Source organism: Cyprinus carpio, chromosome B3 (assembly GCF_018340385.1).
Source record: "Cyprinus carpio isolate SPL01 chromosome B3, ASM1834038v1, whole genome shotgun sequence".
NCBI classification, from domain to species: Eukaryota; Metazoa; Chordata; class Actinopteri; order Cypriniformes; family Cyprinidae; genus Cyprinus; species Cyprinus carpio.
The window spans coordinates 33,772,785-33,795,506 of record NC_056599.1 but is presented as its reverse complement, the minus strand read 5'-3'; the positions used below and the strand labels follow the sequence as shown (position 1 = coordinate 33,795,506).

The 22,722-nt window shown below is 37.8% G+C and overlaps 1 pseudogene; it reads left to right on the top strand.

Annotated features, from left to right (window-relative positions):
- The first annotated feature begins 1,845 nt into the window (after positions 1-1,845).
- LOC109089055 lies at positions 1,846-22,391 on the top strand (annotated as a pseudogene).
- The last annotated feature ends 331 nt before the right edge of the window (positions 22,392-22,722 follow it).

Sequence of the window (22,722 nt, the reverse complement as noted above, 5' to 3'; positions counted from 1 at the left end):
CCTCGAGTGATTTAACTCTGAGATCGAGTGCTCATTTTGACAGCATGTTTTCTGATCTCGTGCACGGGGAAAGTTGCAGTTTTGACTCACAAACACGACGTGTCCCTAACATAGCCAGTGAACTGATGTAAAACGGGTGTATCGTGTGTACAGCAGGTCATACACTGAAACCGTGCTGTGACTCCAGATCTGGACCCGAGAAGACCGGGAGCGATTTCTGAACTTGTGTTTTCTGCCGTTCACATAATCGTCTGATTCAGTGCCCGAACTCGTGATTTGTGGATTTTATGAGTCTAACTGAAAAGCACATTGTATTTTTATTATTAAACGTCCTGCTGCTGGAAAATGAAGCTCGATTAGCAGCATTAGCTCGCTAGCATGAGGAGGAACTTCCTGGAGCAGAGCTGCAAGTTCATCTGGATTCGGGATGAACGTTATAATTCCTTATTTTCTGATAGTTTACTGTATCTATATATATATAGATTTTTTTTTCTTGGTCATAAACGCGTTGGTTGTAAAACATATTAATAACGGTACAAAAAAGGCTGTCTTGATGCAATTTTATGAGGATATCACCCATCATCCTGATTTTCTTTTTGTTTTCCTGTGTAATAAATCCCGGTTAATTTAATCTTGCCTGGCACCGGCTGTTAAATCTATTTTAACGGAGAGCAAGGCGAAGAGATTAACGCGGTGTTTGTCTGAGCACAGATTGAATGTTAGGAAGTATTTACATAACCATTTCTCGTGTTCTCGAAGAGCGTACTGACTTTATTAACAAAAGAAGCACACTAATGAAATTATTATAAAAAAAAAAATAAAAAAAATCAGGGCTAATTTCCTTCCTGTGTGGTGTGAGTGGCGCGATGTGTTTTCTAGTTCCTTCTCTCTGATTCGAATTTACGATTCCTGCGAGGAGGGGGAATTGGCTCATGAATATTAACTACGCAAGCCGACGTTCAGGGCGTACGTCTAGCTGATTGGCTGAAAGCGGAAACAGTTGGCGAATGAGCGAAGTGGCTTAGCTTACGTATGTTTATTAGGTCACGTGACTGACCGCATCCGTGAGGTTTCAGAGACATGTCGGCAGCACGTGATTAATATTCATGAGCTAAGCCTTCGCCATCGTGAGTTTGTCAGGGCGGTGTCTGCAGTGTTTCAACTTTGTTCTTAAGTGTACTGAGCAGACATTTGCATTATTATTGTACACTATTTGTTTCAAATATTACATCGTCAATATGTAGTTTATTCAAAGTTTGCTTCGCATACGATATTTAAAGTTAAAAGGACAAGCTGTCAATATTTGATGGTAACGCACATGTTGCTGTAATAACAATGTTATCTGTATTTTATTTTACGGTTTTCGTTTGAGCTTTATCAAAGACTGAGTAGATGTTCAACAACATTTTTTTATTGTCATAAAAGTAAGAGAAGTGTGAAATACTGCAGTGATATATTTCTTTGCAACTAAAGAGGGAGGGTGGTGGCTCTGTCCTATATACTTGACCACAATTCAATATTTCAGCTCTATTAGGGGCAACTGAAGGCGAAGCAGGTTGCCAGTGATTTTATGTCAAACATGGCTCTTGCATGGCTTATATCCAAATTTAATCTACCTTCCTATAAGAACTGCAGTGTTTTTGATGAAACTGGAATATGTAAGGCCAAAACAGACATGATCTCTTTGTGTGTTTTGTTCATGTCATTGTCTCAATTGTGCAGTTCAGCCGATTGAATGAATAATAGATTTAGATTTCCTTTATGTAGTCTTTCAGGCTCATACAGCAGCAGTGAGACGGACATCAAAGAGCTGTGATGAGAAGCTGTAAAGGTCAGGCGTGATGGGCCATCACTGATATGACCACCTCTGTAAGTGCTCCTGCGGGTGCTCCTGGCTTTTATTGACCCCAGTCAAGGTAGAAGCTACGGCTGGGCTATCAAAAGTTATTTTAGGGTTTTATTTTTAGCCTTTTGATGACTTTTTAGTACAGACAGGCTTAAAGGGGTCATATTATGTGATTTCAAATGTTCCTTTCTCTTTGGAGTGTTACAAGCTCTTGGTGAATAAAGAAGATCTGTGAAGTTGCAAAGTCTCAAATCCAAAGAGATATTCTTTATAAAAGTTGAGACTCGTCCACGCCCTCCTGAAACGGCTCGTTCTAATAACACCGCCCAGATGTTCACGCAAAGAAAGAAGGCACCCCTTTTCTACTCATTGTAGTATTGTTGTTGCTGCCGCCACCATGTCGTATAGACGCAGTGTTTTTCACTGTGAAAGAGAAACTACTTTGTTTGGCCTTCCAAAAGAGGACGATATCCAGCCTGGGGTCATCACATGTGGTTGCTGCAAGACCAAGGGAAGCTCCATCGTAGAATCTGCTCACTCAAGGCCGCGGTGTGTGACGCTGTTTCGTTGAGAAAGCGAACCTACTTTGTTTTTGCCTTCTAAAAGAAAATACGCCTAGAAATCCTGTTTATATCACGTTTATAATGGGTTTTATATTTTTGTCTCGTCACTCAGGCCGGACAAGGCATCAAAATATGTAAAGAGGTGTAACATTTCCGTCACACGCTTGAGGTATTCAGCCAATCACAACGCACTAGATAACTGGCCAATCAGAGCACACCTCGCTTTTCAGAGAGATGAGCCTTGTGAAAATCGACGCGTTTCAGAAGGCAGGGCGTAGAGGAGAAACAATAATATACAGTATGTGAAAAATAATGTTTTTTTTTTTTTTTTTTTTTTTTTTTTTTTTTTACCTTAAACCACACAAACACATTTCATTACACCAAATACACAAAATAAGCATCATGTGACCCCTTTAAATCTGTTTCTGGGTTTGCCCCTAAAAGGTCCCTTAATTCCTCAAACAAAGAAGCTAGTAAAAGCTAGTCAACAAAAAAAAACGGTCAGCATCCAACACCTGCTTTCTAGCTGCAGTTAAAATATTTAGTCATATTTATTAATGAACAAGTACACAGTACTAAACCGCAATATTTACCCGCATATCCTTCTGCTGAGTCATTTTAATATTTAAAAAGCCGGAACTTTGTGGAAAGGCAAGCTCAGGGAAACTGACGAGATGCCGAAACGATATATTGTCCAGCCCTACCTTTAAATCTGTTTCTGGGTTTGCCCTGAAAGGGTCAGTTTTTCACAATCAGCACTGTCAAACAACAAAAAATTCTATAATGCTAAAACTGCAAATATGTGTTGTTCACTAAATCGCTTAAGTAAGGGGGTTAGTCATATAGTTAATAACAAGCATAAGCAGTTTCAGTGGTAAGTTTTCTCCTTCTGGTAAATAAAAAGCCGGAACTTTAAAGCATAGTTTTACAAGCAGTTTAATGTGGAAATTCATAATGCTAATGCAAATATGTTTACTACAGAAGCTAAGTATGTGGATTGGGAAAGTGCAGTTTGCAGTGCTTTTTCTCCTTCTGGTAAACTTTATATTCGTGTTTGAAAAGCAAGTTTATACAATGCTAAGCATGTGGACTGGGAAAGTGCTTTTGCAGTGCTTTTTCTTGGAATTTTTATACCTCTGTACAGTTGTACCTGGGGGGGTTGGGGGGGGGGGGGGGCTGCTATACCGGTTTAAGTGGAAAATCAGTTCAACATTTTCTAGTTCATACAAGTTCGCACATATTTAATGAGACTGTCTTAAAAGTTAGGCTACAATTTCTAATTTGCAGGACATGCTTAATGTTAAAAAGTCACATTAAGCTGTGAAAGAACTTAAGATAAAGAAAATACTTGTGAAAGTATTTAACTGTTTTAAATTTAGGTATATATAATATTTTATTAAAATATATTATAGTGCAAGTCTTGATTTTATGCCAACTTTAAACAAATGATTATAAAATAAATTTTACATTCGTAATCTGCTTTATTTTGTTTTATTACTGACTTTTTACTTGTCTTCAGTAACATGTCTTTCTACATTTGTTAGCCTCATAGTAATTTTTACTGTGGTTTCGAGAATTTTTTGCGGCTGTCTAAAATTTTGGATTTGTAACAACTTTATTTCAAGCCAAAAATAATTACATCATAATATGTTGTTACTATGTTATTTAGATATTACAAATTACATAATTAAGGACATATTGCCTATCCCTAACATCTGTCTTTCAAATCCTTTTCAATTTGCAAATGTGAAGTTTAATTTGATCATAGTGAGTAGTATTCTGGTCACATGATCTTGACATGTAATGGTAAGAAATGCTAACCTAAGTTATTTGGAAGAGATCTAGCACAGGATGTTGAAGAAACAGGAAGCTGAAAGAAGACAAAGAAGCATTACCACTAGCATGCTTTTTTTTTATGGCGTAGTTCATGTGTTCTTGTAGTTTTGTATGTTAAACGGGGTTACCACCGCTACTGTTTTGTCCTAGTATGTTCATGATGACAAGAGCCAGAGCTGGGAGGGGCTTCTTGAAGTGTGATCTATTCCTGTCTCCTCTTCTCATTTCTTCAAGGACTTCTGTCTTTTCTCAAGCTTTCTGCAGAATTAGGTATTTGGACACAAATGCAGCCCAGTGTTTGGGATCCCACAGCTCTCCCCCACATGTCCGACCTTCGCCTGAACAAATGCCGGCCCTTAGGGATCTCAACTTTCCACATTCTCTCCACGCACTTTAAATCCGTCTCTTGCTCAATGTTTGTTTTCAGTTGAGCCAATCCTGAACTGAAGGTCAGCACTGCTGACCCTCCACTGATGCAGGCTGTGGTATTGATTGTGGAGTATGAGGCCCATGGCTGTTGCTAGGGAAGTTTCGTCACAATCTGGCCAAACCATAATCTCCCCCGAGTGAGGCTGATGGATCTGAAGGCACCTGCCCAACACAGCATTGACCTGCTTTCACTTTCTTCCATTGCCTGGTACTCTACACTTCTCACCACATCCTTTAATAGCTTTTATTCAAACATAAATTGGATTTCTGGAGTTCTACCTCAAGTTGTCAGTATGTCAAAGCTTTTACTTTTAAATTGGCATTAAATGGAAATTGTGAACATCTGTACTTCCTTATTGTGATGTATAGCTGAATTAAACAGCTTCTCAAAACAAAGAAAACGTTTGGTGGGACTTGATTTTGTCCATTGATTGGATCATTGATTTGTTGTTAATTGTGATCATTTCAGGTTGCTGGAGGGGAAGGATTGAAGCTGAGAGACTGTTAGTAGGGAAGCTAGCTATAGGGCTGGACCAGAATATTCGAATATCCGTTCGGTGGGTTGGCATTCGATTTTCAGTTTTGAGATTCAAATATTTTATTTTATTTTTTTAAACCCCTGGCATCCCCTGCGAAACGGTTCTCATTCGCTTGAATATGAATCACCCATGAGTGAACGTCATGATTCATTTCATCCTCTGAGCACGTTCATGTGTTTTGGAGGAGGTGTGGCTTTGGAGAATGATTTGCAGGGAGGGTCGGATCTTATGCTAGCTTGCTATTCCTAGCCCCTCCAAAATCGGCTACCTTGCCTTTAACAGGGCGTTTACATGACACCGTTTTCAACTAAAAACAAAACACTTTAAATGCATTTTGGCCACTCTTTTACATGAAAACAGTGTTTTAGGGACCTCAAAACATTTTTGAAAATCGGTTTCAAAGTGTAAATTTTCTGAACGATAGACTTTGAGAAAAAAAATGTCAAAAACGCTAATTTGTGAGTATGCGCGTGTGTTACATGTTCAGTATGTGTGCAGGTGTGCAGTGTTTCTTTACAAAGTCACATCGCAAACTGCTAGCCAGGAGTGCATAATAGATAGTTTTTAGTCATTTTCGTGGATCCATGCGAGTAGGGATTGTTTTGACAACATTGTTGTCTGTACATGACACTTCAAGGGAAAAAATCCAAGGGAAAAACGTTTCTGTTTTTAGTACATTGTTGTCATGTAGCTTACATTCAATAAGAGAGTTCAGTATTGTCTCAGAAGGCAGCTGCCTACTTGGAAAGAGCGACCAAAGACCAATTGAAAAAGAATGGAATGTTTACAGCAGTATTCCCTGAGTTCCAGGGAGAGGCAAGGATATGAACAAAGTTCCTCTGTTTAGATTGGAATTTTCCAGCCTATTATCAGAATATGTCAATTTGGACACATGTTAAGACCCCATGAAATCCAAAATAAGAGTTTGGGTGGCTTCAAGTGCTTCCTGAAACTGAACACTAAACAACCTTTGGTGGATCATATTTACCATTAAACTATCTGTCTCTTCTGGGAAAACTGAAGATATTGATGAGTCATGTTGCATTTATGGACGTATCCTATCAAATGCTCCCCTATAATGGGAACGTACCACCACCTGACACCGACTAGCAATAAAATGTAGAAAAAAATGGTTCGACTGTGACTGTAATGAAGGCTACTGGCTGCTAAAGACATGCCTCCCCCCGGCTTCCTGTTTTAGTAGGAAATACATCAGCATTTCATTGGGTTTTATTTACAAGATGATCAGTTCTGTGCAGCTCGACTTACCCTGCTGTAATCGTACAACCTCTTTAACCATGATCAATGTAGAATTTAGTGTTTTTATGTTAAGTTCAGATTGTTCCAGCTGCCCAGGAACATTTTCATTCAGTCCTGCGGTGCTGTGGTGTGTGTCAGAGTGTTTCTTTACTGACTCATCCTCTCTCTAATTAAGTTCAGTCTTCTTGGGTTTGGGCCAAATAGAGTAAGTGCTTGTGTGGTGCTCTGTTACCCACAGTTCCTCCATTGTGTCGAACTGCACACATGACCCTACAGTGGAGATAATTGTTGTTCTTGCACATTGTGGCTCTTCAAGCTCACTTCAGCTTCCTTTAAGACTGACATTAACACTGTAAAGCTTGTTTGTTTGTTTGTCCCTTTGGATTTTTTCCCCATATTGTCTTGTCATCTGTCTGTGAGCATGCTCCACAGAGTTCTGTTCAATTTTTTCCAATTATTTTTGTCACAGTGTTGTGGTGGCCGCAGGATATGTAACTGTTGTGATTGGATTTGGGGTTAAGTGGGACAAGAACTAATTTTCTGTGCAGTGCCACGCATGCAACCAAATAGTGCACCTACGAGAAGCTCTGCAAAACTGTGTCTTTGGATGTTTTCAGCCAACAAGACCTTTCCACAGATCAGTGGATTCAGCTGCTGAATGTTGCCAGATCATCTCGCTCTTTCAGAGTTGATTGCACATCTCGTCTTTCGCAGTTTTGTGCCCATAAATAAATGCTGCGCTGTGCTTTCATATTGCAAACAATCTTCATCTATCCTTAAATTAAAATGAAATTACATCCATTTAATCGATCCGTGAATTTTAAAAATGAAATTAAACCAATCACTGATTAATTTTTTTCAGTTATGTCCAGTTCTAATTGATTTAATAAACTGTCATAATCAAACTGCAGAACAACCAATTTTGTCGAGTGATTCTGTGATTTATCATAAAAAAACCAAACAAAAGCAGTTTGACGTGTTTCGCCAAGCAGTGATTTCTTTCAGTGTACTCTCATTATAAAAGAACTTCATTATTGTTTATTTAATTCTAACAAGTAAGTTTTTGTTTAAAACTAACCCAAATGGAAAAAAAAATAGTTTAAAATATTTGCACAAGAGAGTCTTATTGTTATTTCCAAATAAAAGAAAATCTATCTGTATTGATTTTGGCTATTGGCCAAAATATCGGCATATAGGATATCGGCAAAAATCCAATATCGTGCAACCCTAGACACAATTATTCTGATGTATAACTGCCCACTGTATGGAAAAGGGTTTTAAATAGTAGTGTATTGATGCAAATATGTTGCCAATTCTCTCCTCGCGCTCATAGTTTTGATTGCAGTACATAATATCTGGTTGGTTGGATGTTCGCCTACAACATTGACGCAAATGTTTCAACGGAACCAATGCTGAAATCGGATTTGAAAATTCTGCATATGATTGGAACGCCACACAACTCCTGTACTGCTTTCTATTGGGAAAGAACAACTTCTGGACTGTCAAAGTTAATGAAAAGGTGGCTGAAATGTTTCAAATGAAGAGCAAATGGCTCCCACAGTCATTTTTTTTAGTCTGGGCCTTGTCAACCGAGTGAAAAATAGGCATGTCTGGAAAATAAAGCAGCATCTAGTGAAAGTCTCTCTTTCCCTTTCCCAGCGGATCAGACCTGCTGTTTAATTAACACGAGTGCTCTCCTTAGCTACAGTTTCCTGGCTGTAAGATCACCTTGCATAACAATATTAATATCCAGACGGCTTCAGCTTTAGCATTAGAGTAGTTTACTTTGACACTTATAAAGGATAAAGTTACCACAGTACTTCATCATGCACGCTTATGACTTTTGCCAGTTTGTACACCTAAAAAGACCTATTTTCCAACACAGTTTTGTGTCCGTACTTGAAGGAGCTCAGCAAATCTACTGCACTTGAGATGAATGGCACTGTTAATGGATAGTTTTCTGTTTACAGACCTCATAGTATCGAACAGCCTTGCTTTCTTCTTGATCAAATTAATTATAGCATCTACACTGCAGGTCCATTTCCAGTCACTCTATCAATGCAGAATCAAATTCACTTCACAGGTCTTTGCTGTACTCCGTGTAAACCTGAGGATAACCGAGTCTCTTGAGGATACTGATTAGGTTTGTCAGGTAAATCCTCTTTACCTGGTGCCATTTGAAATCCCACTGCTCTTACCGACACTTCCCCCCATTAATTAACACTAATCTTGACTACAAAATCTTGTTGTGTTTCGTTGTTGCTCAGTAACTAGCCTAATCCCAGGCTTTGTAACACCAAGACTCACAAGTTAGTCTTGCTCAGGCTTCCCTGCTGATATTAGTTCTGGATAATTCCTAATTAAAGTGAATTAAGCTCAGCCTTAGAACTGAATGGAGAAGTAGGTGGTGCCAATGTCTCGGTCTGCCTTGTTTTCAACGACCTGTTGTTGTTTCCCTGGGTCATGTACCTGCTGCCCATGTTTAGGCAATTATTGTACAACCATGTTAAATGGCTAGTCCATCATGCTCAGCTGTGTGAAATTACCCTGTGCTACCTCATGTGTATTAACATTGAGACGACTGCCAAATGGCTAATGGTGTTTGTACTTGTTTACTCTGGCAGCTGAAGTGATGTAATCTGGGCATGAATGCATTTCGCTGAACTGCACTTGCTGCAGGACCTTGTTTTCATGTTTTGCTGATTCTTCAACAGAAACGGAATGTACTTTGTCTGTCTTAATTAAGTTTGCCAGTTCCAGAAGGGACATGAGCAGCTTTTATTTTATTACACACAGGTGCTTTTCTGTTCTGCTTCCTCAAATTAAAAATTAAAAATTACGAGCAACGAATCTATAAATTGTAATATCGCAAATGCATTTTGAATCCAAATATCTTGCAACCAGATGAAGCTCAACAGAAAAATTTGCTAGGGAAATAATTCGGACTGATGTGTTAAAATACTGGATGTTGGATTTTGTAGGGGGTTGACTAAAACTTGCAATATCTTTACAAATTAATTATTATACAAGATTCCAAAACAAAGATTAATTAACTAAAATTAGGGATGTAATGATTAACCGTGAGCCGGTTGAAATTAAAATCAGTTGAGATGCCAAACAAATCGCGATACAATTGGAGTAGGAGTTTATATGAATGAACTATCTTTAGAAAAGTTTACGTGGTATTTTCTTTTCATCTTACCTATGAACACTACTTTAATATGCATTGCTCATAAGTGCAGCTCTGCATTGTTTACAGCAGTAACCCAGGAAACACTGTATCATAAGCTGTTCATAAGCGCCACCTGCTGTCAGGGGAGTGAATCTGCGTCTCATTCAGCTGGTCTGCCGTTTCGTTCAGATATATTTTATGTAGTTTCACAAAACTAGTGAAAAAGTCAGACCACTCTGTTTTTGCGTCAAATTTCGAAATGATACAGTTGTGGAATCAGAATCGTAAATCGAATCGAATCGTGAGTTGAGTGAATCATTACATCCCTAACTAAAATGGATAAATATTTTGATCTATGAAGGCCAAAGTGAGTTCAGCTCAAGCCATTAATGAACACACTTGAAGCAGCTAATCATTAGCTATGTTTCTATCCAAAGATGCAAATTTAACTTGTGCACAAAACTGGAATATCGCATAAAACATTTGCAATTAAAGCACCGTTTCCATCCAACGAGTCAAAGAGAACAAAAATCGTCACTTAATGGTAAACTGGCACTAAAAAGTTAGGAGAAGCCAATAAATGTAATCATTTTCATGTATAATAAATTACTTGCGCCTCAGAGAGAGCAGACGTGACACAATAAATGTTGTCAATGCTTTCGGAGGTGCATGCTGCTGTTTAGGAATGCAGTCATGTAAGACATTAATTATACAGAAATACTTTGATGACAGACATTTCAGAACGACCAATATAACATATAGATGTTGTGAACGAGATCCGTCCGCTGCTAGTCAAGTTATCCCTTCACATAGCGCAAAGTCACATGACTTTTTCAATGGGCATGGAGGAAGTTATTCGTTAAATGTGTTTCCATCGTAGTTTATGCGCATTATATCTTATCAGATAAAAAGGTTATTCTACTCAATTGTGTGCATGCGTTTTTTTATGCACATTTTTAGAATTCATGCACATTTTTTTTTTTTGATCTAGTGTTTTTTTTTTTTTTTTTTTTTTTTTTTTTAATGCAATATTCCAAAATGTGCATAAAAATAGGTGGACGGAAACATAGCGAGTGTTTTCAGCATCACTCGAAACTACCAGTTGAAATGAATCTAGATTGAATCTGGACTGTGCAGTAAAGTGATTGGACATGCTTGGTTTAGTGCCAATAGAAACATGGCAACCCATCATGTGCCTGTCAGGCTTCTGATCCTGAACTTCAAACCCCAGCCGCTGGAGCAGTGCCCCAGAGCTCGCTGATGAAGAACGGCCTCTCTCGCTGTCAGGGGAGCACAGAGGCCCAGAAGGGAAAAGACATGCAGTGTTATCTGAGTTCCTATCTGACCGTGACCGGCCAAAAACATCCCATGCCAAAACTATAAGAGGACAGCTTTCACAATGCCTGGATGACTTGCTAGAATGTCAGGCTCTTTTATTGATTACAATGTGTCATTTTCAAGTTTACAGTCATTGTAATAAGGGATAGCACAGAAAACTACTTTGTGGGATTTCATGAGACAAGTTTAAAGAGAGGAGATGTTTGGGAGTCTCCCGAAGTGTTGCGCAAACAACATCTGTCTTCGATATACACGACCTTCAGGCTGTTCCAGTACACATGTGCATTCCCTTGTTGTTCACTGGCTCTCTCAGCTCGTATCTTGTGTTCATTCATATGTGGTCCTCATTACAGCTGTTCGTAAGATTAGCTGGCAGGCCTTTACTTCGTTTGAAACAAGTGGTTGGATTTATAGAAATAGTTACGCTGTTGGCGGTCAAGTGGAATTTCTCTTCTTGATGACTTGAAGGGCTCTTTGAGGGTAGCATGCACACGCATGTAGCAGCGGCTCTTAAAGGAACATAACCAAGTATGAATTCAGCAATTAACTGATTTTTAGTTGTTGTTTTGATCATTATTCATTGCTTCGAAAAATAACAAAGGTTTTACAAGTGTTTAGATATGTGCCAAAAATATAAAGTAGCCATTTTTGATGGAAAGAAATTAATACTTTTATTAAGCAAATGGTGAATTTTAAATTTTTTTTTTAAAAAAAAAAAGTAATGAGCATATTATTGTAATTTCTTAAAAAGCAGCAGTAATGAGCATATTATTGTAATTTCTGAAGGATCGTGTGACACTGAGGACTGGAGTAATGATGCTGAAAATTCAGCTTTGATCAAAGGAATAAATTACACTTTATATATATAGAAAACTGTTATTTAAACTGTTACTTTTACTGTATTTTTAAACAAATAAATGCAGCCGTGGTGAGCATAAGAGACTTCTTTCAAAAACATGAAAATATCTTACAAACAGCATTGTCTATAATATTCAATATTAATAAAACCCATCCTCCTGAGGTTGATAAATTATGATCATAATTTAAGCAATCTTGTTCAATGCTGAATTTGATTAATTTTGTCATTTTTATTTATGATTTTTAACCCTCCGTAATAGCCTCCATCATGTGAGATCTATCTTGGATTCTGTTTAATGGTTTAATGTCATTTTAATAATAAAAAACAATATCTAATCAGCTGAACTCGTTAAACTTAACAATTTTATAATTTTTTAAAATATGAACGATAGTAGTGTTGCCTGTTTTATTTTGATTTGCCGTGATAAATTGTGATGTTTTAGTTATTATTATTATTATTGACAATTCCATGATGTTCCTTTTTTCAAAATAGATTTTTTTTTTCTCAATCTGGGTTCCGTGATTCCATCCACATATCAGCTCTGTGGAATTCATAGGGCAATGCAAATTGTATTTCTGATAAAAGTCTCTACAAAGCTAGTTAACTTGTTGCAGCCTAACTGTGGTTGGTCTTTTGCAGATGCACGTTTCATGTGTCAAAGCAAGCTGATTCAGTTCTGTTATGAGTGTGATTTTGTGAGTTAAGCACGCCAATACCATGTAAGGAAAGGAAATCACCACAGTGAGGTTGTCTCTCTAAAAGCCGAGTGTGCTACAGTTCTGCAGAACAGGAAACTACAGAAGCTGCTGTCAAGGTGAAGCACTCTGAAGCGCTCCGGCTGACTTTAGCACGCTCGCAGCGAGAACACGAGCACTTTCTGTTCCAGGGCTGCTGCATTGCAGCACAAGTGTTTCCCAGACTTCCTCTGCATTCATGCCATTATTTAGCGTAAAACTTTGAAAGGCCACACTCGGTGAAGACTTATGATTTTTGTCATAATTGTCCAGCCCTATTAACAATATTACTGTTTTTCTGTGTCTTTGAACAGATAAATACAGTCTTGGTGAGCAGAAGACTTGTTTCTAAAACATCACACAATCTACAGATCCTAAACTCTTAAACTGTTGTATCTATAGTTATTTGAAATCTAATATAACCGCTTGAAGTTGACGTTTCTAGAGGACCCGTTTTCCCAAATTCAGTGTTTTACTATATGTTAGGATGTTATTTAAATAGAAAACGGTTCAATATATTGCTGATCACTGAATTTTTGATTAAATACATGCAGCCTTGGTGAGCAGAAGAGACTTTCTGCACAGTGCTGTGTGCAGTGTATTTGACTTCCTGCAGTAATTGGCTTTGACCACTAATGCAATAGTGCTGAATACAGATGCCCACATTAGGCCTCTTTCACAAGTCCATTTCCGCTGATGGCTGGAGTTTGCATTGTGTGTGTGTGTGTGTGTGTGTGTGTGTGTGTGTTTGGTGAATTCATTTAAAATTAATTAATATTAAAAATTAACACTCTGGAAAAACTGATCACATGACTTTATGTGGGTCAAGTCTCCATTGCTATAATGATATTTGGGCATGTTTGGTTAGGGCCATATTTGTTTCCTCTCCTCTGACCGGTGTCTGTTTATGTTTTCCTCCAGCTGTCAATCATGGCCGAGCAGGAGCCCACACCAGAACAGCTAGCCGCTATCGCAGCCGAGAACGAAGACAGTGAGTCTGTCGACTACAAGCCGCCGGCTCAGAAGAGCCTTCAAGAAATCCAGGAACTCGACAAAGATGACGAAAGCCTCCGCAAGTACAAGGAGGCACTGCTGGGCAACTGCAATGTTATTGCAGGTGTGTGTCGCTTCATTGTACACGCGTACTCACTGCTCCGACCTAGTTTGATGAAAGTTTCTATGCAAACTGTCCTTTTCCCAGAATTCATCCCATGGACCAGCTCTCCTTTCAACACTCTTTGATTTTAGCTCATCTGATTAGTATTTCTTGGCATATAGCTCAGCCTCGTTGGCCGCTGAGAGTCATATGACGCTCCTTTCCTTCCTGCGTTTTATCTCTCTGTCGTTATTCACTCATTTATTTAAAAATACATTAGTATTTTTTATTTCTGAATTGTTTTAATATATTTTTTAAGGGCATAAAGTCAAAATGTCAGGGTGGTCTGGCTATTCTTGAAAGTCAAGAATTTCCTTAAACAGGAAATATCAGAGAGAGGATCCCTGCGGAGTGTTAGATAAATAAAAACCTTTTCATTTCAAAGGATCATTAGTTCAGGTTAAAAAGACATGTGGTGTGACTTCTTTAAAAACTGTAATTATTCATAATGATTTGTCTAAAAAAAGTTTTTATTCACCATTGACACATCTGATTGATCAAAAGTGACAGTAAAGTAGGGCCTCATGAAATCTGTTTGATCTATTCCTTGTTTTTTCAGTTTTAAGATTTCAGGATTGCGTTCTTTTCTATTTAATTTTTGCTGCCATTTTAATGGTTAAATAAAATTTTGGTAATCAGAAAGCAAGTCTTCTTGATTAAAATCATGAAACGTATACAATTTAATGATGATTTATTAAAGGTTTACCCAAAAAATACATATTTAGGATCCTGAGAGTTATTTATTTATTTATTGGTAATCAAATGAAGGCATAAAACATTAATTTATAATCAAATTAAATTTATTTTGGCAAACAAAGTGCTGATTCATTCACACAGAGACCTGAAGAACATGCAGGATTTATATTTAAATAGTTTTTTGTGGTTTAATATTCACAGACACTAGTCCATATCACCATTTGATTTAATAGTCTTGACTTTTGGTTTATTTTTCCCAAATTTGGAATTGTAGTGTTCCTGAAAATTTCTCTCAAATAAATGCTGTTCTTTGAACTTTCTGTTCATAAAAGAATCCTGAGGGGAAAAAATTAATTAGTTATGATGCTGAATAAAATATGAAATGATAAATCTTAAAAAGAAAATATTTGTTGAATTGTTATATATGTCTGTTCAAATAAATGCAACCTTAGGGGAGCATAAGTGACTTCAAAAACATTAAAACCTTACTGACCCCAAATGTTTGGTATTTAAAAAAATTTGATACTTTTGGTAGTGTGCATTTCTTTTTAATTTTTAGGAAAAAATGATAACTACTTTTTTTTTTAAATATATTTTTGATGATTACACCACATGACATTTTGAGCCACTGAATTAAATAAAAATAGTCTTTCAGGATCACATGAAACCAACAAAGTCTAAATTTCTAAGACCTTGATGCTTGTTTTCAGCTAGAGATTATTTGATATTGTTTTGCGTTGTTGATGTACTGAGCAGTAGTTTGTATTGCGAGGTAGTTGCCGATATCTAGCCTGATCTAGCAATATTTGTCAAAAATAATTAGCATGTGATCTTCATCCAGATACGCATGTTGTTCCAGGACCATCAGATGTTGATCCAGAAATGTGTCCTACTTCAGTAAATCGTGTTGTTCTGCACTAGAGCCGTAGACTCTTAGGTAACACTTCTCAGACGGGCCTCAGCGCCTCCGGCTGCTGTCCTTGTGCGTCGTGTGCCAGCACCCTCACAAGAGCGCTGGAAAACGAGGTCACGTATCTCAAGTTCCTGCTCCTTATTGTTTTTATCAACAGTCAGCCATTACAATAACGCAGTGTTATGGTTCATTCCAGCACCTGAAGAGCTGTTTGAACGGGCGTCAAGAGACGGGCGTTTAATCACACACATCAATCTCATTATTTAATGTAGAGTGAATGAAGCCGCTCCCACAGAGACGTCAGCGGATGATGGATGGTGTCAGTGGGGTGCTTCCGTAGTACCTGCGTTCACATGGACGTCAGTAACGGGGACTGCTGGCTGTACTCTAAACAAATAATAAAGTTGACATGAGTTGCTTATAGAACAAGCGGATTTGCAAAAATGTGTTTTTAAACATGTTTCCCATATATACCCCCTCTCCATCTTTTATCGACCGACAGAACAAATAGATCTCACAGCATTAGCAGAGCCAGAAGTTGAGCTGCTCAAACAAACAGTGTTTCTGGAAGTCGTTGTCAGACATTCCTCAGGAAGTCAACCTATCAATGTCTATCAACTGAAATAAGATGAATTATTTTAACATTAAGTAGGGACTTGTTTTTTTTTTATTATTCCAAATATACTGTATTCTGGTTTAGTTTTCACTATGTATGTATAATGATTGAACAAACGAATCCACACAGATGAAATGAGATGATTGGAAATTCCTTTCCATAATAGTCACCAAAGTGGCAGTCCCTTGCATTTTCCAAAATTAATGTCAAATGTCTGTGGCTTTTCTTGTGAACTTATTTTCGTTAATTTCGCAGATCCCAACGTTACCAACGACCACTCCCGCCCCGCTGACCCTTGACCTGCAAGGTGAGTAGAAATTACCTGTTTTGTTGAATGGTTAGTTCACCCAAAAATGAAAATTGTCATTTATTCAATAAGGTCAGGTGCAAAAAAACTGTCATTTTAAAGCAAGCGAGGTCAGGTGCAAAAGCTTTTAGTAAATCTGTGCCCACGCCTTTTGTCAGCACTACAAATTTTTTTTCACTGCGCATCTTTCCAGTTGTAAACCCTGACAGTACATATTTTTAAAGCCAAACGACGGTTTGCGCTGGCAGCACAAACCTTTTAGTAACTCTTTCAGCAATGCCCATTTTAAATACTTTTGTTAAGACATTTAGCATCGAACTGACAGAATAAAGCTATTTTATGCATATTTTCATTCTTGTCCAGACTTGAGGTTTTCTCTTGCATTTCATAACCTAAGTAAATGCTATTTACATTTTCACTAAGCCGAACCTATGGTGCAATGTAATCTTACTGTCACATGACCCAGATAAAGCACAGCAGCCTGAAAGCTAGAGCTCAGCGCTGGCACAGAGAGAGAAGATAAGCAGACGGAGAGTATATGTGTCCTGCAGCCATCTGCTGGGAACAGCATTCAACTACATTCTATCATTCACACATGAAACCTCTACCACACCTGACTAGAATTTTATTGGCCATATGTATTTTTTATTCTTATCAATCATGGAAATTTTACATATTTTACCCCCCCCCCCCTTTGCAGGTCAATATTAGTGTTTGTCCTTTACAGATTTTTTTTTATGTCCGATGCCAATATCTGAAAGACTGAAAGCTGAAAGAAGTCTAATATAAATAATATAAGTCTATTTAAAGATAGCAAATAAAACAAGAATAACAAATTTAGTAATATTTATTTACTTAAAATGTTAACATTTGGTACATATAATTAAAATGCGACTCTTTAAAAAAAAAATTCTAATTTCTCAAAAACCAGGCAACATAAAAATGACATGACACTGCGGGAAGCTGGATAGTTTGAAGTTGCTCGCTCATACTTATGTCCTCTCTGATGTCTGTGTTCAAATCACACCGCTTGGATCATTCGCACAGATGGACTCTCATACACACGAATACATGTTTTTAAACAGGATACAATGTGGTCTTAAACTGGATTTGTCAAAGGTTGGAATTAATGCTGCATTTACATTACAACAATGTAATCAAAAACTTTTTCCTTTGCGTTTTTAAAAACACGACATTTATGCATAAACACGACAACCTTTTCAAAACAATTTGCGTTTACACATCTGTGAAAACGGCCAAAAACGCTGTATTACGTAGTATGCCAGGCCAGTAGTTGGCGCTGTCACCTTGTTAGTAAACAGTACCTGTAGAGAAGTGACGATTATATGTTGTGTATGATGGGTCTCTGCTGTTGATCGTAATATTGGTGAAGTAAATCCACACTTTAATAAAGAAGTGTTAGCAAACTCTTGAGCAGCAGCAACAATACCATGTACTCTGCCATTGCTGTGTGTGTTTGTTCACGCTTGCCTTTAAAATCGACACGTACTGCGCATGTCTACATACCTAACATGTACTACACATGTGCATGACGTTTTGGGTGTTTACACAGAAACAATAACGGTGGTGTTTTCAAAAACGTATACTTTGAAACCCATTTTCAATAATATGCGTTTTCAGTCCCCAAAACGCTGTTTTTGTGTAAACGAATAGGCAAAATACATAAATTTTTTACAGTTTTTGGCTGAAAACTTTGTCGTGCAAACGGCCCTTAAATATTTAACGGCTATTCAAAGATTTGTTCAAATGATACGAATGTCAGCAGTATATTATAAAATACTGTTTTGGCGCTTGCCTTTATTTTGTTAGACAATAGACAAACTGTTAAATGAAGATGGAGAACGAGTACTCATGAGTTTAATGAGTTCAAAACGATGCACTCGATGGTATGTTTTGAAAGCTGGCCTAACTTGTGTTTGTGTGTGTGTGTGTGTTTGTTCCACTCTCAGGTGATCTGGAGTCCTTTAAGAAGCAGTCGTTTGTGCTGAAGGAGGGAGTGGAGTACAGGATAAAGATCAGCTTCAAGGTTAGATGACCATAATTGGAAACATTTAGATACAGTGATTGCTAGGAGTTGATGGTGTCACAACTTTTGTCCCTGCATGAGAATTTCACAGCAACGTTACTGTATAAGATATTTCAACTAGAGATCCAGTGATCATTTAGATTTCATTACCATGGATTACTGCCTGCTAGTGGATAATCCAGAAAAAGGAAAAGTACTTCACTTCCACATTTGTTGAGTATATCCTCTTATTTGAAGTTTGGACTCTCTATATTTCCACATTACACCACGTTTCTTCCAGTCACGTGTTAAGCAGTAGCTCTGTGAACATATCTGCTGTGCTATAAATGGTCCCACATTGTATATTTGCCCTACATGTACACAACACATGCAAACGTGATGCTTGAATCTGTACCTGTTTATCAGTTACATAATATGGCGTCACGCCTGACTGGTCCTGTATATTTACATCTGTTTACAGGTAAACAAAGAGATCGTCTCGGGGTTGAAGTACGTACAGCAGACCTACAGGAAAGGGGTGAAGAGTAAGTGTTCTTTAAAAATGATAAAACGGCATTCACATTACACAGAACACTTCATCCCAAAATCAAAGGAAAAGAGATCAATGTGTTGCTTTCCAGGATTTGTCAAGACAAACATTTTAATTTTGGGGTGAAATAAGTAAAGGAGTTATTAGATGGGGACGCTCTTTTAGAAATGCCACTATCCAAATCCAAATTATTTTATGAAAAAACTCTCAACTGCTTCTGTCCTTGTTGAAATGTCATTATGCAAATCCTCTGTGTTGTCTGGTGGGATTCTGATTTATTTAAGTAGAAAAGCCTCCAGTTCTTTGAGGACCTGGATGTGAAAATCTACCTCCCCCTCTGTTCACCAAAGCTTCCCATTAATGCTTGAACACATTTTGTTTTTGGGAGGCCATGCAATGTACCTTCAACATGTTTAGATGTGTGTATTATGCATGTAGGAATAGGCATTAAAAAAAGTATTTCTCAGTAATAGTATTTGCTATTAAAAAGACTAATAATAATATTCCTTTTATTTTTTTAAAATTTTTTTTTTACGGAACATTTTGTAAGAAAACATTTGTTTACATCAAAAAGAAATGAGAAAACAAACAAAATACAAAAGGAGGATATACATTTTTTTAACAAGTGTGTAAATATTTATTTACACATGTAACATATAATCAATGATTATTTACACTACAGTATTCAATCCATTTCTTCCTATATTTTAGAAATAAGTCCTTTTTAAGTTTCAAAATAAAAGTCAGTTCTTCCATGTTGTATATTTCTTTCAACAATTTTTATCCATTCACCTAGTGACGGGTGTCCTGCTTAAACCAATGCCTGGTAATGCTCTTTTTACATGCTACACTTAATATATTTACAAGATATACATCCTCCTTCAACAATTTTTTAATAAAATCTAGTAAAATTCTGCTTTTAAAATAACAGTTTATCACTAACTGAAGATGATCAAATATTATTCTTCCTTGTCCCTTGATATGCACCAATATAACAATTAGGGCTGTCAGAATGGAGGTTAAACTAAATTTGGATTTTGTACTTAAATATGATCAAAATTCGAATTTAAAATGCATAATTTCAGTTAGGGTGAAAAAAAGCTTTTGGCTTCTCTCCTGAAGGTCATAAGAGTGCTCATCGAGCAAAATATTACAAATGACCATTTATTCAAAGCAATAAAATAGCACGACTATCTGTGAAAAAGTTTTCTAAGTTGAACTTACATTAATTTGACATGGTTTTCTAAACATGCTGCTCTTTTTTTGTGCGAGACGCAAGTGCAACGGTGATAGATGTCCCTCTAGAAAATGCACAAAATATGCGTTCTGTGTGAACAGCTTGGTTTCAGTTTTGACGTAAAAAAGATCTTCTCTGCATTGATGTTCTCTTTTTCCGCAACATTTTTAATGAACAACGCAGCAGTGCCGCATCTAGTGGCTTCAACTGGATAGGCTAACAAAAGCATTATGATGAAATGACACTTACATCATCATCATCGCATCTCGTGCGCCACTTATTGTTTATTGAACTGGCATACTCTATAATATCAGCTTGCACAACAAACCATTACAGTATTATTGTAGATGATACATATTGCACACCCCTGAATTAGGTTGTCTGTGAACATATCTGAGTAATGAAAAGTTATGATTGTGTAGATTTTGTATATTGGCAGTAGATTGCTCAAACAAACCACTGACATTGAATTCATATATTCACAAATAGTCTACTCCATTTCGTTTAAACCTCTTCACCTGTTTCTTGTGTTCAGTTGACAAGTCTGACTACATGGTGGGCAGCTATGGGCCTCGACCGAATGAATACGAGTTCCTGACGCCTTTAGAGGAGGCACCCAAAGGCATGCTGGCCCGCGGCACTTACAACATTAAATCCAAGTTCACCGACGACGACAAGCACGACCACCTGTCCTGGGAATGGAACCTCAACATCAAGAAGGACTGGAAAGATTGAGCTGTTTCCAAACCCCCATTTTACTTCTTCCCACCCTCCTTCCCTTTCTTCCTCTCCAACCTCCTCCAGTTGCCTCCATCATCATCATCATCAACATCATCAAAATCATAATCCTGGATTAACTGCTTAACCGATTTTTAGGAAAAGGATCTTTCACACTCCGTCCACTTTCCACCAGTTTTCTTCCCTCCCTCCATCCCTCCCTCCATATTCCTATCCCTTTCCCTTCCAATGAGTATTGAGGCTTTTCATGAAATATATATGTGAAAACAAACAAAAATGTGCACAATCCATATTTTGTGTTTTGGTTTGTTTGTATATAAAAGTAAAAACAGAGGAAAAAAAAATATTCAAAAAACCTCATGGATACTTTTGACATGGTTGTTATGAGTAATCTTCACTGCCTCCCGTCTTCCTCTTGTGTCCTAAACCCTTGCCCCATTTATCCCGCGTCATTCCTTTCTCTGACATTCCTTGTTTTCTTTTTAACCATGATCTGCCTTTATGAGTGAAATGGGAGAACTCAAAAGGTTTCCTTTGCCCAGAGGGAACATGTCCGATGCCTTTGAGATGAGCCTAGGGTTAGCGTAGCATGGGTAACTGTAGAAATGTTAGTGTTAATATGGTGGAGAAGGTCTTTACTAGGCTCTCGGTATGAATGCGTGTCCAAATATGGTTTTAGCTATGTAGGGTTTGCAGGATCTGAACATCCTGTCCACTAGGGGAGCTGTACTAAGAATCAGCCTTGCCCTGCTGTGACGGCATAAGGTTTTTGTTTAACCGTTTCATCGCCATGTGGCCTTAAAAACGATTCCTGTAGCAAGACATTGAGGAGTTGCCTTTAAGAGTCTAGGTTTAAATCCGATCAGATGTTTAGTCCTTAGGAGGTTAAGGTGCATTACCGACTCTTGCTTCCAGCAGTCACACCTGCTGCCTTGTTCAATTGGCTCGATTCGAGATGGACCAAACTTGTAGGCCGGTAGAAGTTGGTGAGCCTTGACGCAGAGCAAACATTTTCCCCACTCCAGTTATCACCTCCCGTTATTCAAAGACAACTGGTGCTTCATTTGCAGAATGTGCCCTATGCTTGTGATTAATGCGAGTTGCCGTTTTTTTTTAAAAAGCAGAAAAGTGTTGTTTTCACTAACAGATCTCAAGTATTGAACAACTTAGCTGAAAAATTACCAACACCATAGACTGTGCCTCCAGTATTGACAACTATGAGCTGCTCCTGGCGTGTAAACCTAATGGAAAGAAAGTCAGGACTCTAAAGGAGGTGCATTTGTAGTGGGACAAATCTGGAGTGAACCTAAATCTAAACTCTCAGATCTAGTCCAGGTGTAATCTAACCTCAATGTTCAAACGAGAGAGGATGTGCTCATGCATAATTGTACTATTTTATACACGCTTGTTTTTTTGTTTTGTTTTTTCTTTCTTTTCTTTGCCGACATTGCCTGCAAAGTAGTATCTTGTTGTGCTGGTCCAGAACGCTGCTTCTGTCTTCATCTGTTTCTACTTACCTCTATAATAGCTGGAGATTACTGTTCACCTGTGTCAACATTAAAGTGTTCAGAACGGAGTTTCTTTTGTCTTCCATTTACCAACATGAATGCTGTACCATTGGTTTTTTTGTTTTCTTCAGGGTGAGGTCTAGATGGTAAGCCTTGTTCTGCAAAACTTTACTATTAGAACTTGGTGCCACCGAGCTTAGGACTCCTGATTATTGGCATAAGGTCTGGTTAATCTGTTTTCACTCCGTTGAGCACACCAGCCATTAGCTGACAATTAGCGTGGAAGGGCCTGTTCCGTGCAAGCATACTACCTAGTGCAGAAATGGGCAACTTTGGTTGTGGAGGTTCTGTGACCTGCAGAGTGTAGTCCTGATCTGTGAACTGTTTAAATGGGGATAG